Here is a 12,005-nt window from a genome sequence, read left to right on the forward strand (position 1 = left end):
AACAGTGTAGCCAGCAGGAGCAGGGAGGTAATCATGCCTCTCTATTCAGCACTGGTGAGGCTGCACCTTGAGTATAGTGTTCAGTTTTGTGCCCCTCACTACAAGAAAGGGAAGGGAAGGGAAGGGAAGAGGCCCTGGAACGTGTCCAGAGAATGGCAATGAAACTGGTGAGGAGTCTGGAGCATAAGTCTTATGAGGAGCAGTTGAGGGAGCTGGGATTGTTTAGTCTGGAGAAGAAGAGGCTCAGAGGAGACCTCATTGCACTCTACAACTTCTTGAAGGGAGGTTGTGATGAGGAGGGGTTTGGCCTCTTCTCCCAGGCAACAAACAGGACCCAGGGAAATGGCCGCAAGTTGTACCAGAGGAGGTTTAGGTTGGACATGAGGAAAAACTGTTTCTTTCAGAGAGTGGTCAGGCACTGGAATGGCCTGCCCAGGGAGATGCCTGTCCCTGGCAGTGTTCAAGAGGCACCTGGATGAGGAGCTATGAGATACAGTTTAGTAGCTTGTGGTAGCAATGGTAGTGGGAGGGTAGTTGAACTACATGATCTTGTAGGTCCTTTCCAACCTTGTGATTCTCTGATTCTATGATTTAAATGCATGATTGCCCATAGCTTGAATAGTGTGTATAGCATTGATACCTTCATCACTGAAAGGCTACTAGGAACCATCAATTACTAGCCCTATTTTTCCCTTCCTCCGTATCCACATACGGACAGTGCTAGGGTAAGGTGGTGTGCTAGACATGTTTTTTGTCTGAATCATTTCAATGTTCTTATATGTACGTGGAGATTATTTTACAGCTGTGAGCTAGTGCTAAGTATTCTAACAAGTGTTGGCAACCAGTTCCAGCTGAAAAGTGTACATTGGCAAAGGTTTACCTGTTGTATGCACAATTCTCTGTGAGGATAGAGATGATGAAGACTTGATTACAAAAAGATTTGAAACTCTGTACACATGAGATCACCTTGAGAATAAATAGCAACCAGTCTCAATAATTTGCTCTCCCACCAATACAGATATACAGTTGAATGCTTATGCATATGGAAATAATGCAGTATAATGCAATAACCGCAGAGTATTGTGATCAGTGTTAAAATGTCTCAGATGCATCTCTGCTGACTGGCCAAACAATGACAAGTACAGACACAGATTATAATTGTACAAAGCAATTATCTAACTGGATTGTTAAACAGCGTAAAGAGGCTACATAATGGACAGGGTTTTTGATACCATACCCCCATACCCTGTTTAAACCCACTGCAGCTTTCCCATAGTGGTATACAATGCCAGCAGTATACCAGGAATGTTAGAAAGCTCACAAAAGTTTTTATTTGAATGCTCAGCTATCGATGGTTGTAAATCCCATAAGAAGCTGATTATTTCCGTTTTATATTAGCAATATTTACCAAGTGGGAAAATACAAGCAATTCAAATGATGTATTTCTGCTTCTGAAAATACAATGTCATTTTCAGAACTCTCTGGAAATATCAGAGACTCCGGTAGCATCAACAGTACCCTATTGTTGTTAACAGTTGCAAGTAACACACACTCCATTCATTTGACTGCTTGAACACTAAGGGACGTATTCTCTTACTCATTCTGCTTTCCCTCTGCTCAGCTGCCAGAATGACAAAAGGAGGCCAGCTGAATGCTGTGGGCAATTTTATTGAATATAAAGCTAATGCTTTCAGATAGTCTCAGGAAAACAGTAGCTCAGATATACTCAACTGCTTCAGAGCAATCGAGTGGCATGAAAATACAGATCGGACTGAGAGAAATCAGCATCAGCTAGCTCACATCAGCACTGTTCCCAGTCATGAAATCAAATGGAACTGAAGACCTAGATACTCTTGACAATCTCTTCCTCAAATTCTGAAAAATGAACATCATGGATATTTTCTAAGGCTGTCAGATACACATTGCAAATATTCTTAATTTCTCTTTTGAGCCTTGAAACTCAACCTAAATCTAAATAAATACATTCCAAGTCCCTGTGTGACTGTTCTAATTCGACAGTGAGTGCCTTTTTGCAGCTGGCTTAATTTCAAATTATGCAAAAGCATCAAGCAAAATTGCACAAATGCATTGTTATTATAGATAAGATGGTATATATAAGAACCTCAAGTATGCGCTGCTTATGCTTTTCTTTCTTCTAGGATTATACATTTTAGATAAACTCTCCGTTAAATTATGTGATTTGACTTGAACCTATGTGAAATAAATCCAAATCACATAGCCTGAACAAAAGCTGTTCATATTGAACATATTGAGTAGCTGAGACTCCATTTACAATAGGAGTGAATTCAGTGGGGTAATCATGGCATAAAATATTATTCATATACAATATGTATGTGGGAAGCAGATGCATTCTTTCTATGGACAAAAATCTCATTAAAGAATCCTGCTGCATTTCTTATAAAAGCAGAAGCAGATCAACATACCAAGCATAATGTTCAACTCAGAAAGGAAAGCAGGAAAAAGAAGGAAAAACAACAGCATTGACCTCCCTTTAATACTTTAGGAAATACTTGTTTGGAAGAGTTGCATGAGAACATACAGACAGTGTTTTTGGTTTCTTATCAGGCTGGACCAATTACAAACCAATGACCTCAAGGTTAGAAGCCCTACATGTCTTTTCCATGTTCTTAAACAAACCAACCCTTCCTTCTCATAAAATATCTTATTCAGGACTCCATACTATTGAATTACATATAACTTCTAAATACAACTAAGTCTAGATAACCATCTGACACTTGTATTGCATCAGACAATATGAAGAAAAAGAAGCTGATTCTCAGTGCTACGAAATACTTCCTATAACATAGTGAAAGAGTATCTGTTAAAAGCAGATACAGGTCTAGCATTTGGTGCTTAAGGTTTTGCATGTTTTAAGAATGGATCACTTATTAGGTATACGTTTGGGAAGCATTCCGTAGTATCTACTCCGAAAGGAACTAGGACCTCTTAGATCTTATTTTTACAAAAGAGACATTGAAAGTTTCATCACTGCCAGTCTAATTCATAGGTGTGTTTTCCTACTGTACTATCTTATTTTGATGGGATATGCTTTCTGGTTGTATATACTTTATATTTACCAGTGAAGGTTTTCTGACATACGAAGCCTATGAACTGGATTATCTATTTAACAGTAAGAGAAATATACCACAAAGTGTTTGTTGATCAGATTTCTTCTCCTTGTACACACAAACCCACCAAATACTTGAATTCAGTTTTTCTCTGCAGCAATCCCAGCAGGTGGATGCAGTAGTAACCTATGTAGAAGGAGGCCACAAACCAACCTGTGCTGATCACAGTTGGTTTTGGCCAGATGGCAACTGTGCCAAAACTTCAGGTAGTTAGAAGAGCACACAATGTAAAAAGAGACACATGTAAAAAGGGCTGGGAGCTGCTATTGTTTGAAGATGTGTAAAGAGACACAAAAGGACACACAGGAGGGGATATGTAAGGGTACACTAAAAATGAAAGAGGAGATATGCAGGAGACATGATCATGAGGGAGATGTGATCATGAAGGGATATGCAATCTTAATGGAAGCACTCCTATGCAGAAATGATACACCTCTAAGGGAATGCAGCCCAAGGATACACCCACACTGGAGCAGGAACACCCCTGAAAGAGACTGTTGTCTGTGGTAGAACCCAGACTCACACTTGTCCCAACCTCCTGCACTACCTGTTGTCTCTCAGAAGAGACTAAGAGTTCTCTTTTTGATTGATGCTGCACAGCGGGTAAGAGGGTGGAAAGTTTCCATAAATGGTTGTTTCAATGTTTACTTTCTTTGTTTCCCAGTACCCAAGCTGGTGATTAAAATTTTATGTTAATTGGCAATAAACAAAATTAAGTGAAATTCTCAGAGTTAAGACTGTGTTGCCTATGACAGAACAGAAGATCTCTTCAGCTGAGGTTCTGAAAGAAAACAGAGGAGGTGACAGCACCTCCACGTGCCCATTATGGTCTCAGTATTAGGAAGGAATAGATGCAGTTTGCGATCTCATTCATGATATCCATGTTGGCATTTACACAATCCAGCAGAGGAGTGAGAATTAACCTGATCTGAACAATATCTTGTTGTTTTCTACCTTCAGCTCTCCACTTAAATTGGAAACATGCAAGTGAAGGTAGCTTAATTTCTGGAAAGAAGATCTTAGAAAAGATATAAAGAAAGACCCAGAATTGTGTCATGACAAGGAAAATAAATGCTGTTGACAGCACTTGTTTCTAGGAAGGTAGGAAGGTTTGTATTCAGATAACTTCTTGCCACAAAGCTGGCATTCCTGTCTCTGCATAAAAGAAATCTCTGACAGCTCAGAAGTTTTGTTTCCTTTTACGAGTCACCCGAGGCTGTTATTAATATTTCTGAGCGGGACACAAAACAAATATTTAATTCCATACATTTCTTTTGTTGTTCTGGAAGTCAGCAATTGTGTGAGAATGAAGGAAAAAAAAAAAGATGAGAACACAAAAAAATGTATGGCACACAATCTGAGTGTATATTTGCCATCCATGTCTTCCTCTGCATTTGTTTCAAATTTCTGAGCATCTAACATTTCTACAAGAAAGAAAGACAAAGAAAATAGAGAAGGAGAGGAAGAAAGAAAAAGGGAAAGAGGGAAGGGGGAAGGGGAAAGGAGGAAGGGGGAAGAGGGAAGAGATGGGTAGGGAAGAGGGAAGGGGGAGGGAAAGAGGGAAAGGGAAGGGGAAGGGGAAGGGGAAGGGGAAGGGGAAGGGGAAAGGGAAGGGGAAGGGGAAGGGGAAGGGGAAGGGGAAGGGGAAGGGGAAGGGGAAGGGGAAGGGGAAGGGGAAGGGGAAGGGGAAGGGGAAGGGGAAGGGGAAGGGGAAGGGGAAGGGGAAGGGGAAGGGGAAGGGGAAGGGGAAGGGGAAGGGGAAGGGGAAAGGAAATACCAATGCTGGTATTTCAGACACAGGCACTTTAAAATGTTGAAAATACATTGTCTTCTTATGACTCTTTCCATGTAGACACACAAAGAAGTCAACCCTTTTTCTTTTGTCAATTAGCTTGACAACTCTACTGAGTAAATAATAAAACAAGTCTTCTTCAAATTGCTTCATGCATGCCTGATATTATCCTATTAAAATATTAACCAAAGCACATACTGAATTTGCAAATCACAGTATTTCCAGTTCAGTGAAAATTTATTTTACTAATTTTTTTTTTATCTGTCTATAAACAGAACAAATACTAATATTGTATATATTTTAGATCAAAATGCCATTTAATTACCTAAAATGTTACTTTATTACAAGGAAAACTAGTTCAATATATGCAATTACTAAGATGTTAGAGTGGTGAATGAGTTGAGGGAATATTACAGAGACATTCCAAAAGACACTAGTTGAAAGAGCTTAATGTCATTAACTTTATTGGGAGCCATTCCAAAAGACGCAAGTTGAAAGAACCCATGTCATTAATATTATTGGGAATAATTCCAAAAAAACAGTAGTTGAAAGAGCTTCTTGTAGGATGATTTATTTGTTGGTTTAAGCAGATAAGTTAACCCATTTGGTATTTGATGCCAGATTTTGACAGTAATTCATTGTACTGATGACTTTCAGAAAAGGAGGTGGGATGTCCTGGACTAATATTCACACTCAAGGTTGAAGTTAATTGCTTGTAATCAGGAAAAAGTTTTTCTGTATTCTCCAAGACCCATTGAATAAATCTTTTTTTTTTTTTTTCTTCTCATGGCATAAGGACAAACTTGTATTTTCCATGCCCTTTTCAACTTTATTTCAACTCTATATATCCTTCTCTATTTCCTCTGTTTTGTATTTATCAGTGCTGTGTGTCGCAACTACTACATTTTCATTTGAAGTGCTCTTCCTCTGCCAGGACAGATGCTGCCCTCATGGGAGAGTAATTCACGTATTTAATTTATTATCCTGTGCTTCTGCACTGATTGTAGCTTGAAATGATCACTTATAATCTTATTCAAAAATGTCTCTGCGTGACAGTCTTACACAGGATGCACTTTATATATTTGTCTGCGAATCTGTTAATAGGAAATTTTCCTCAACCTTTTACATGGCAAGGGAAATAGACAGCATCCATGCTTGTTATGCTGGATAACACTGTGTTCTATTTCCACATCTTTTCATATCCCCCTCTCAGCATTTAGACCATTTTGAAGTGGGATATATTTTTCCTATGTGTTTGAGAAAAGCACTGGGCACAGAAGAGTCGTGGGTATTGCAGAATTCCAGACAGTGCCATATATTTATTGTCATATTCTCTGTTACATATTTCACACTCTGGTCTCAGTCCTTTGGTCTTCTTGGCTATATACACATTATTTATCATCCAAGTTCCCATTATGGTGTGGTGCGTGGTAGTGTTGGTGGAGGTCGTGAGCCTGAACAACTCCCTTGGCAAAAAAAACTGCAGGCATGAACTAGAAAACGTTGCCTGCCAAGGTTTCATTACCATTTCTGCAATATAAAAATAAATGCTGGCACATCTGACTTCTTCAGCCTGCAAGCAACATGGCCTTATGTGCCCTTTCTCATTCTCATGCTACAGACAAAAACGACATGCTTTAGCTTTGGCAATAAGATACAAAACATTCCTGAGTTAGATTGTGTGGCAGTTGGCCTCCCGGGTTGCAGCTGAATGAGAATGATGCTAAGCAGCATTGAAAGAAGTGTCAGCTGGGGTTAAGAAGAGATCAACATTTATGGTTTCACCAGTTCAAAATAAAAAAAATATGATCTCAGGCCAAAGAAAGAATCTGGAATTTGAGGGAACTTTTGGTGTTTCCAGAATATGCGCAACAAGTTGAATGTAGAACTAACCACTCAATCTGCCCTTGATCCTCCATGCTCAGGCTAAGTCCTACACAGAAGTGCCAGCATGCATGAGACCAGTCTGTGACTCAGAATCACCGGCCAACCCAGGACCTAGCTGTGCAACATCTCAGAGTAGTAGCCTCCAATAAAGATAACCACAGCAGTGGAGGAGCCAGGAAGAAGTGGACAGGCACATGGAGAGAGCATTTATGAACCTCTACGCTAAGCAGCAAGGCTCTGCTGGATCAAGAAGTTATGGGTCTACCAGTTCACAAAGTTGTTGGTCCTGGAAAATCTGAGAGAATGTTTCATTTTAGTGTTTTAGATGCACAGTGGGAAGATACGCTTACTCGTTCAGAAAGGTCAAAAGCACAGTAATGCACAGACTTAGACAATGTAAAGAACAGTCTTGTATAACTTTCCTTTGAGTTACCTGGCAAGAAAATTTCTCTGTCTAAACTGGCTCAGGGTGAACAGCTCCCCAGAATCACTTTTGTGTCCATGAGAAGAAGGCAATAAAAATGGCATGTTGATGCTGCAGGGTAGGAATGAGCTCCTTGAAAATGATTACAAATGTTCTCATAAATAAAATAAAGTTTTGGATGCACTTGCATTCCACGACTAAAACATAAGTCTGCCATCAGGTAGTGTCCCCTCACCCCAAACTGTCACTCAGCAAAAGTACAGTGGCTGCATCCCTGACAAAGAAAGAAAAAGGGTAATATCCCAATCAAATCAGCCTTGTCCGATCTCAGCATCTGAGATGAGAGGTCCATGAGAGGTCCACACTTGCCAGGGTCTACTGACCTTTGTTAGATATCTTTGCTCCAACTCTGAAGTGCAAACAAACCAGAAGTATTCCCCCTGGTGAAAGTCATGTAACTGTCACTAACAACATGAGCAGCAACAGCAATGGACAAATTACATAGCAAGCCCAAACAAGAGCTTAAGGGCCTGTCTCTGTCGTATAGAGAAGTGACATTTAAAACTCAATTGGAGAAGATCCTGAGTAAGCTGATGTCTATTGACCTTGCTTAAGCAGACAGTTTCATCAGATGAAATTCAGAGATTTTTTGGAATTTAAATTACTATGATCCTGTGGTGATCCTGTGATTCTAAATTATATCTATGTTAGCTTACCATCACATAGCTGTAGAAGAAAAACATCACTTTACTTAAAAGACTAGTGCAGAGTCCAGATTAATTGTTGAGAGAGACTGTGATGGTAGAATTTAAAGCTTGGAAAGTATTCAGTGACCACAGATGCATTCTTTCTCTGTCTTTACTACATATCATAAAATGGCTTGGGTTGGAAGGGACCTTAAAGATCACATAGCTCAACCCACTCTTTCATAGACAGAGTTGCCACCTACCAGATCAGGCTTCTCAGGGCCCCATCCAGCATACCCTTGAATGCCTCCTGGGGCATCCACAGTGTCTCTGGACAAACTGTTCCACTTCCCTCCAAGTAAAAAATTTCCTCCTAATATCTAATCTGAATCTTCCCTCTTTTACTGTAAAACTATTCCCCCTTGTCCTATTAATATCTAACAGTGTAAATAGTTGGTCTCCCCTCTGTTTTTAAACTCCCTTCATGTAATGATGGCCTCAATGAGATCTCTGTAGATCCTTCTCTTCTTCAGCCTGAACAAACCCAGCTCCCTCAACCTTTCTTCAGAGGAGGGATGCTCCAGACCTCTGATCATCTTCATGGTCCTTTTCTGGGCCTGCTCCAACAGTTCCATATCTTTCTTGTGCTGGGGGACCCTGGACACACTGATCCGGAATAGGCCTCTTGAGGGAGAGTAGAGAGGGACCATCTTCTTCCTTGCCCTACCAGCCACTCATCTTTTGATGCAGCCTAGGATGCTGTTGGCCTTCCGGTACTTATGGTAAATTATTCTGCAATAACACAGTTTCTTCTGAATAATATACTCAGCACATGATTACAATTTTTTTAATCACAGTCTACTACTTGGACTAATTTTCAAAGATGTAGGCATCTATAGACTGAACCATGAACTCCTGTACTGTATTATGTGTTTCAAGGTCAGTGTGTATTTGCAGCTATATTCAAATAAGAGTTCTGTTAGTGTTAGTACTAAGTATAACTTTGTGTATCCAAACACAAGAAATCATGTCAATGAAACAAACAGCAACAAGTCCAGCAAAGTCCAACAGATAGCCAAGTCCTGTTTCCTCACTGGCACCACAGTCTCTGACTGTTCTTTCTCCCCTTGATATTCATATATTTGATACACATATACTATGTAGATGTACTAGAAGCTCACTGTGCCAGAAGAATCATTAAGAAATACAGAATTTACATCAGTTGTTGTCAAATTTTTTTATCCAAGAAGAACCAGGCAACACAATAAGGGTACATTGTGCCAAGCACTTACAGTATAAACATAAAATCAGAGAAAGTCTGAGGAACAAAGAAATTGAAAAAATATAAACAAGAAGAATAAAGTATCCAGGAAAGGAGGAACACAAAAACACAGCAAACAATGCCATAGTAGAAAATATTAGCTTTGATAGTGTTGCTTAAAATTTTTCAATGAAGTTCCAAGAAGAATGAGGTAGGTGGAAAAACAAAAGGGTAGGAGTCAATCTGTGAAAGCAAGTGTGAGAACAAATTGGTAGACATGACTGGCTCCATCAGCCAGCTGAGTGGGAGATTTCAGACTTACGAAGAATTTTTTTTTAATGGGAAAAGAAGCATCACTTGCAGTAGCTTTAGCAAAAAGAAAAAAAAAAAGAAAAAAAAAGAAAAAGAACAACATATCGGTCATTTAAAGATTGAAGAACCTAACAAGAAAAACAGAAATGCTTTATATTGGCTCATCTGAATAGAGATATTGAGGAAACTGTCAAGATTTGTTGTTTTTGCCAAAAAAACAAGCCAAGTCAAGCAAAAGAGCCGCTATTGGTGGCACAGGAAAAATTGTTCCCCTGGTGCAAAACAGGTTTAGACTTGTTTGGATTGGCCAAGAAAGAATATGTGCTCCTTTCTGAACTCTTAGTTGCTTTTCCACAAATGGCAATAGTAGACTGTCTTACTGCTAAATAACTGTTTCTGTTAATAATTTTGAAAGTGGGTCACAGTTTATTAAGCAGCTATATTTTGTGAAGTTTGAATATAAAGAAGTTACTGCTAGTGTCCATTATTCATAACCCAGCAGTAAGTTTGAAAAAAAATTACTACAGCTAATAAAACAACTGAATACTGCTTGTCACCTGTAGACAATTGTTTCAGAAGACAGAGCATAGCAATAGCTTTAATGACAGCAGTTTTCTGAAAGTATAAATACAGCTACACGTGATATGATCCGATGGTCAGGGAGTTCTCAGCAATTCCATAACTTGAAACGCCATATTTGCACATGATGGAAATCAATGATCAAAAAATACAGACAGAAAAACAATAGTATCATTAATAAGTCTCATGTCATGCATCCTAATCATAAGATAATTGACAAAATTACCAAACTTCCCACGTTTTCCTATTTATAATGTGGCTAGACCCAGTCCTGTAATCCTCAGGTGTATTTCTCCCAGTTTTTTGTGAAATTGCCATCAGCAGAAAAATGCTGACATCACCAATTTCAAGAGAGAAGAGTCCCTCAACATGTCATTTGTTAGGAGAAATTCACGATTAAGCAGTTGTTAAAATTGATAAATAGCTAAATTCAACGTCCTTAAAAATATTACAAAATACATTTACAATTTCCTATTAACAGGATTTTTGTTATTTCAAGATATTTACCAGTGAAATGAACTTCAGACAAGCTGAAAAGAGCTATTAAGCTCAGCACACAATCACACGTGGGTTTATTTAGTAGGTTGGTTACAAACATGTGGAAGTATGATCCAGACATGTTGTTTAAGGATTGATATTTATGTTTTTTGTTCAGAAGGCTGGGCAAAGGTGATCCACCTATCTGAGAGACAGGCTGATCTGTCCAAGCATTCTCTTGGAGAAGAGAAGGCTCCAGGGAGACCTCATTGCGGCCTTCCAGTACTTCAAGGACATGAACAACAGGAAGGGGAGAGGCTGTTTATAAGGGTGGATAGTGATAGAAAAAGGGGAATAGTTTTAAACTGAGATGGGAGATTTAGGTTAGATATTAGGAGGAAGTTTTCACACAGAGGTTGCCCAAGGAGGTTGTGGATGCCCCATCCCTGGAGGCATTCAAGGTCAGGCTGGATGTGGCTCTGGGCAGCCTGGTTTAGTGGTTGGCAGCCCTGCATATAGCAAGGGGGTTGAAACTAGATGATCTTTGAGGTTCTTTTCAACCCAGGCCAGTCTATGACTCTGTGACTCTAGGAGAGAGTTTAGCGTGCCTGAAAGCCCTCATATATATGCCTCCTTGCTGGCCTAGAGTGGAAAAAGGGAAGCTGGAGAAGTGAGCCAATGGATATGTTTAAATGTATTTTATATACATTTCATGTAGTATATTTATTTTAAAATTCATACAAGCAGAAGTAACTATGTAACTGCAACCCAGTAAGAGGCCTACTAATTCCTTAACCCTAATCCATCCTAAACTGGGAAGTATATTACAGCCTCAGATTTGTTGCTTGGATGGTCCAATAATGACTGAAATACAGCCAGAAGAGGCAAGAAGCCAAAATTTGGAATAGTATCTTCCCATAAAAAGAGAAAGACTCTAACTAGTAGCTATGCACCTCACAGAGGGAGCTGTATTCTGTTTCTGCTTCTTTTCTTCCCTTCCTCCTTCTCACCTTTCAGAACTGTCTAATTAATATATTCATTTGCTTGGCTCATTACATGCAGCTGCAGAAGTATTTGTTCAGACAAACTAGGCTTATTTTCCCAGGTTTCTAGGTATATATTCAAGTCTGTTTTAGTATAGAGACTTTTAGAAGCCTTTGTTGTTGCCAACAAAGCCTGGCAAAAAGATTATAGTTGTTAGTTTTTATCTGAGAAAAGCAGCTGTAATGTATGAATACTTAGTTTAAGTGGTTCATTTTAGGAAATGTCACTGATCAAAACGTTCTCTTTCCTTTACTACAGGTCCTGAGGTTATGTCTACAAAGCACAACAAAGCATGTCACCTGGCTTGAAGGCCAGGTGGGACCAGCTGCTTACCTCAAACTTAGTAAGGACTAATCTTCTGGAGATATGCCTTGGAGATGGCTAGCTGGAGCAG

The sequence above is a fragment of the Phasianus colchicus genome, chromosome 1 (genome assembly GCF_987193195.1).
Source record: "Phasianus colchicus chromosome 1, bPhaCol1.hap1.1, whole genome shotgun sequence".
Taxonomy (NCBI): domain Eukaryota; kingdom Metazoa; phylum Chordata; class Aves; order Galliformes; family Phasianidae; genus Phasianus; species Phasianus colchicus.